Source organism: Myotis davidii, unplaced genomic scaffold (genome assembly GCF_000327345.1).
Source record: "Myotis davidii unplaced genomic scaffold, ASM32734v1 scaffold244, whole genome shotgun sequence".
In the NCBI taxonomy this organism is placed as follows: domain Eukaryota; kingdom Metazoa; phylum Chordata; class Mammalia; order Chiroptera; family Vespertilionidae; genus Myotis; species Myotis davidii.
The window spans coordinates 1,192,272-1,198,659 of NW_006294993.1; positions in this window are offsets into that span (position 1 = coordinate 1,192,272).

The following is a 6,388-nucleotide window of genomic DNA, read 5'->3' on the forward strand; positions in this document are numbered from 1 at the left end:
GGCCCGCCTTCCCTCCTGGCCTCTCACCACAACCAGCGCCTGGGCCCGGGTCCGGACACTGCCCCTGGCCACGCACGCCTGGGCAGGACCGGGCGGGCCTCCCCTCCTCGGCCGGTGGCCAGCAGTGCGTTCCCGCAGCTGTTGTCCTGGGAGCTGGGTGCTGGGCGCTGGGCGCTGGGCGCTGCGGCTGGGTGGGCTGGGGGAAGGCGGCCGGGACTGGCTTTTGTTGCGTTTTGTCCTGTTTAGGTTTGGGGCCGCATTAAGTTAAACCAAAGGAGAAAAACAGTGGGAACTGCACTGCGTATGGCAGATCAGAGCTTCTGTGACGGTGACTGTTCCTCACCGCCTCGCCAGGACAGGAATGGGGACAGGAACGGGGGAGGGGGTGTGGCCACAACCCTGAGCCAGGGCTTCTGCTCCTCATTGCAGGCAAAGTCATTGCCAGGAAAAGGGGGCGGTCTGCAGTGAAAACCGAGCTCACTAAGGGGGTCTGGCATTCACTTTTCTCTGCACGCATTTCTGGGGAGGAAGGCATGCCCGGGCCCTGGGGCCCCATGCCTGTGGTGGGCTCTCTCCAGACCCGGGACTCCGGGACTCCGGGACGTGGGATGCAGGGACGGGGACGCAGTCTGCTGCCCTCCATTCTTGGTGTTCTTTGCGGACTGGCAGTTGGACAGCACGTGGCCCTGCAGGACACAGGTGCTCCCATCTGGCTACAGCGGCTGCGGCTAGTGGTCCGGGCCCTGCAGAACCTGCTCTGTCGTGTGGAACTGGCAACAGTGCAGTTCCCTTTCTTGAAAATGACATATTTAGTTAATAATAAAACACTTCCCTTAAAAATACACAAGTACAGAATAGCCCGGAAGTTGCTTAGGAGAGAGGGCTCAGCGAGGGCCACGTGCAGTCTGAGCCCAGACCTGGGGACCACTAGGCACAGACCTGTCACCAGGCTGTGACGGCGGTCCTGGGCGGGCTGCGTGGGGCCCAGCACTGTCCACCACTGGTCAGAGGAAGGAGCTTCCTGTCACTTTCCCGGTGTCCCACTCGCCCACAGGGTGGGGAGGTGACCCCTGCCAAGTGCCCTGAGCGGGGGAAGGACCCCGGTTCGGTAGCACTAGGCCCTTTTCCTGGGCTCAGTGTGAATTTCTGGGGAAGCTGGACACAGTCCACCGCACGGGCACCGGCACCGGTGCTGGGAGTTGGAGGCCTGAGCCCTCAGGGCTGACGGGACCTGCACCTTCGGATGCTTCTGTTTCCCCAACGCCCCCCCACAGGGGATCCGCAATGAGTCACGTTGGGGCCTCTCCTGCCCGGGCTGAGCCCTCACCCTCCAGCCTCCAGCCTGGAATATTCTGTAGATGCCGCTGCTCGAGTGCGGGCAGAGGTGCGCATGGTCCGAAAGGGGGTGGCCCGACTGCTCAGCACCCCAAGTGGGCCCCAGAGGCACCCCAGGCGCTGCCCCCGCTCCGCCCTGCCCTCCAGCTGCTGAGTCACAGCCCGGCTCCCCCGCAGCGTGGCTCTGGTTGGCAGAACTGTTTCTGGTTGAGTGTTTGTGGCTCAGTGTCCTTCCTGCCTCCCCTCCCCCCGGAGGAAAGAGTCAGCTCTGGAAAATCACCAGCCACAAAGCAAGGGCGGTTCCGGCCCGGCCGCTGGAGAGAAGCCCCCTGGGCTGGTCTCGGCCAGCGAGGACACACGTGGGCTCCTGTGGGTCACCTTCAGGAGAACCACTTCCCTGCTGGGCCGCCAGGAAGGCTGCGTCCCAACTGTCCTCCTGACAGTGCGGCTCTGAGCTGTGTGTTCAGACGCAGGGCCTTCCAGGGAGCACGTGCACAGGAGCCCCAACCGCCCAGAGCACCCAGAGAACCAAGAGCCCCCAGAGCACCCAGAGCCCCCAGAGCACGCAGAGAGCCCAGAGAGCTCAGAGCACCCAGAGAGCGCAGAGAACCCAGAGCACGCAGAGCCCCCAGAGAGCCCAGAGCGCCCAGAGCGCCCAGAGCGCCCAGAGCGCCCAGAGCGCCCAGAGCGCCCAGAGCGCCCAGAGCGCCCAGAGCGCCCAGAGCGCCCAGAGCGCCCAGAGCGCCCAGAGCGCCCAGAGCGCCCAGAGCGCCCAGAGCGCCCAGAGCGCCCAGAGCGCCCAGAGCGCCCAGAGCGCCCAGAGCGCCCAGAGCGCCCAGAGCGCCCAGAGCGCCCAGAGCGCCCAGAGCGCCCAGAGCGCCCAGAGCGCCCAGAGCGCCCAGAGCGCCCAGAGCGCCCAGAGCGCCCAGAGCGCCCAGAGCGCCCAGAGCGCCCAGAGCGCCCAGAGCGCCCAGAGCGCCCAGAGCGCCCAGAGCGCCCAGAGCGCCCAGAGCGCCCAGAGCGCCCAGAGCGCCCAGAGCGCCCAGAGCGCCCAGAGCGCCCAGAGCGCCCAGAGCGCCCAGAGCGCCCAGAGCGCCCAGAGCGCCCAGAGCGCCCAGAGCGCCCAGAGCGCCCAGAGCGCCCAGAGCGCCCAGAGCGCCCAGAGCGCCCAGAGCGCCCAGAGCGCCCAGAGCGCCCAGAGCGCCCAGAGCGCCCAGAGCGCCCAGAGCGCCCAGAGCGCCCAGAGCGCCCAGAGCGCCCAGAGCGCCCAGAGCGCCCAGAGCGCCCAGAGCGCCCAGAGCGCCCAGAGCGCCCAGAGCGCCCAGAGCGCCCAGAGCGCCCAGAGCGCCCAGAGCGCCCAGAGCGCCCAGAGCGCCCAGAGCGCCCAGAGCGCCCAGAGCGCCCAGAGCGCCCAGAGCGCCCAGAGCGCCCAGAGCGCCCAGAGCGCCCAGAGCGCCCAGAGCGCCCAGAGCGCCCAGAGCGCCCAGAGCGCCCAGAGCGCCCAGAGCGCCCAGAGCGCCCAGAGCGCCCAGAGCGCCCAGAGCGCCCAGAGCGCCCAGAGCGCCCAGAGCGCCCAGAGCGCCCAGAGCGCCCAGAGCGCCCAGAGCGCCCAGAGCGCCCAGAGCGCCCAGAGCGCCCAGAGCGCCCAGAGCGCCCAGAGCGCCCAGAGCGCCCAGAGCGCCCAGAGCGCCCAGAGCGCCCAGAGCGCCCAGAGCGCCCAGAGCGCCCAGAGCGCCCAGAGCGCCCAGAGCGCCCAGAGCGCCCAGAGCGCCCAGAGCGCCCAGAGCGCCCAGAGCGCCCAGAGCGCCCAGAGCGCCCAGAGCGCCCAGAGCGCCCAGAGCGCCCAGAGCGCCCAGAGCGCCCAGAGCGCCCAGAGCGCCCAGAGCGCCCAGAGCGCCCAGAGCGCCCAGAGCGCCCAGAGCGCCCAGAGCGCCCAGAGCGCCCAGAGCGCCCAGAGCGCCCAGAGCGCCCAGAGCGCCCAGAGCGCCCAGAGCGCCCAGAGCGCCCAGAGCGCCCAGAGCGCCCAGAGCGCCCAGAGCGCCCAGAGCGCCCAGAGCGCCCAGAGCGCCCAGAGCGCCCAGAGCGCCCAGAGCGCCCAGAGCGCCCAGAGCGCCCAGAGCGCCCAGAGCGCCCAGAGCGCCCAGAGCGCCCAGAGCGCCCAGAGCGCCCAGAGCGCCCAGAGCGCCCAGAGCGCCCAGAGCGCCCAGAGCGCCCAGAGCGCCCAGAGCGCCCAGAGCGCCCAGAGCGCCCAGAGCGCCCAGAGCGCCCAGAGCGCCCAGAGCGCCCAGAGCGCCCAGAGCGCCCAGAGCGCCCAGAGCGCCCAGAGCGCCCAGAGCGCCCAGAGCGCCCAGAGCGCCCAGAGCGCCCAGAGCGCCCAGAGCGCCCAGAGCGCCCAGAGCGCCCAGAGCGCCCAGAGCGCCCAGAGCGCCCAGAGCGCCCAGAGCGCCCAGAGCGCCCAGAGCGCCCAGAGCGCCCAGAGCGCCCAGAGCGCCCAGAGCGCCCAGAGCGCCCAGAGCGCCCAGAGCGCCCAGAGCGCCCAGAGCGCCCAGAGCGCCCAGAGCGCCCAGAGCGCCCAGAGCGCCCAGAGCGCCCAGAGCGCCCAGAGCGCCCAGAGCGCCCAGAGCGCCCAGAGCGCCCAGAGCGCCCAGAGCGCCCAGAGCGCCCAGAGCGCCCAGAGCGCCCAGAGCGCCCAGAGCGCCCAGAGCGCCCAGAGCGCCCAGAGCGCCCAGAGCGCCCAGAGCGCCCAGAGCGCCCAGAGCGCCCAGAGCGCCCAGAGCGCCCAGAGCGCCCAGAGCGCCCAGAGCGCCCAGAGCGCCCAGAGCGCCCAGAGCGCCCAGAGCGCCCAGAGCGCCCAGAGCGCCCAGAGCGCCCAGAGCGCCCAGAGCGCCCAGAGCGCCCAGAGCGCCCAGAGCGCCCAGAGCGCCCAGAGCGCCCAGAGCGCCCAGAGCGCCCAGAGCGCCCAGAGCGCCCAGAGCGCCCAGAGCGCCCAGAGCGCCCAGAGCGCCCAGAGCGCCCAGAGCGCCCAGAGCGCCCAGAGCGCCCAGAGCGCCCAGAGCGCCCAGAGCGCCCAGAGCGCCCAGAGCGCCCAGAGCGCCCAGAGCGCCCAGAGCGCCCAGAGCGCCCAGAGCGCCCAGAGCGCCCAGAGCGCCCAGAGCGCCCAGAGCGCCCAGAGCGCCCAGAGCGCCCAGAGCGCCCAGAGCGCCCAGAGCGCCCAGAGCGCCCAGAGCGCCCAGAGCGCCCAGAGCGCCCAGAGCGCCCAGAGCGCCCAGAGCGCCCAGAGCGCCCAGAGCGCCCAGAGCGCCCAGAGCGCCCAGAGCGCCCAGAGCGCCCAGAGCGCCCAGAGCGCCCAGAGCGCCCAGAGCGCCCAGAGCGCCCAGAGCGCCCAGAGCGCCCAGAGCGCCCAGAGCGCCCAGAGCGCCCAGAGCGCCCAGAGCGCCCAGAGCGCCCAGAGCGCCCAGAGCGCCCAGAGCGCCCAGAGCGCCCAGAGCGCCCAGAGCGCCCAGAGCGCCCAGAGCGCCCAGAGCGCCCAGAGCGCCCAGAGCGCCCAGAGCGCCCAGAGCGCCCAGAGCGCCCAGAGCGCCCAGAGCGCCCAGAGCGCCCAGAGCGCCCAGAGCGCCCAGAGCGCCCAGAGCGCCCAGAGCGCCCAGAGCGCCCAGAGCGCCCAGAGCGCCCAGAGCGCCCAGAGCGCCCAGAGCGCCCAGAGCGCCCAGAGCGCCCAGAGCGCCCAGAGCGCCCAGAGCGCCCAGAGCGCCCAGAGCGCCCAGAGCGCCCAGAGCGCCCAGAGCGCCCAGAGCGCCCAGAGCGCCCAGAGCGCCCAGAGCGCCCAGAGCGCCCAGAGCGCCCAGAGCGCCCAGAGCGCCCAGAGCGCCCAGAGCGCCCAGAGCGCCCAGAGCGCCCAGAGCGCCCAGAGCGCCCAGAGCGCCCAGAGCGCCCAGAGCGCCCAGAGCGCCCAGAGCGCCCAGAGCGCCCAGAGCGCCCAGAGCGCCCAGAGCGCCCAGAGCGCCCAGAGCGCCCAGAGCGCCCAGAGCGCCCAGAGCGCCCAGAGCGCCCAGAGCGCCCAGAGCGCCCAGAGCGCCCAGAGCGCCCAGAGCGCCCAGAGCGCCCAGAGCGCCCAGAGCGCCCAGAGCGCCCAGAGCGCCCAGAGCGCCCAGAGCGCCCAGAGCGCCCAGAGCGCCCAGAGCGCCCAGAGCGCCCAGAGCGCCCAGAGCGCCCAGAGCGCCCAGAGCGCCCAGAGCGCCCAGAGCGCCCAGAGCGCCCAGAGCGCCCAGAGCGCCCAGAGCGCCCAGAGCGCCCAGAGCGCCCAGAGCGCCCAGAGCGCCCAGAGCGCCCAGAGCGCCCAGAGCGCCCAGAGCGCCCAGAGCGCCCAGAGCGCCCAGAGCGCCCAGAGCGCCCAGAGCGCCCAGAGAACCCAGAGAACCCAGAGCCCCCAGAGTATCCAGAGCACCCAGAGCCCCCAGAGAACCCAGAGTCCCCAGAGCACCCAGAGCACCCAGAGCACCCAGAGAACCCAGAGCACCCAGAGCACCCAGAGCACCCAGAGAACCCAGAGAACCCAGAGCACCCAGAGAACCCAGAGCACCCAGAGAGCCCAGAGCACCCAGAGAGCCCAGAGAACCCAGAGCACCCAGAGCACCCAGAGAACCCAGAGCACGCAGAGCACCCAGAGCACCCAGAGTCCCCAGAGTCCCCAGAGCACCCAGAGCCCCCAGAGCACCCAGAGCACCCAGAGCACCCAGAGAACCCAGAGCACGCAGAGCACCCAGAGCACCCAGAGTCCCCAGAGTCCCCAGAGCACCCAGAGCACCCAGAGCACCCAGAGAACCCAGAGCACCCAGAGAGCCCAGAGAACCCAGAGCACCCAGAGCCCCCAGAGCACCCAGAGCACCCAGAGCACCCAGAGAACCCAGAGCACGCAGAGCACCCAGAGCACCCAGAGTCCCCAGAGTCCCCAGAGCACCCAGAGCACCCAGAGCACCCAGAGAACCCAGAGCACCCAGAGAACCCAGAGAGCCCAGAGAGCCCAGAGCACCCAGAGCGCCCAGAGCCCCCAGAG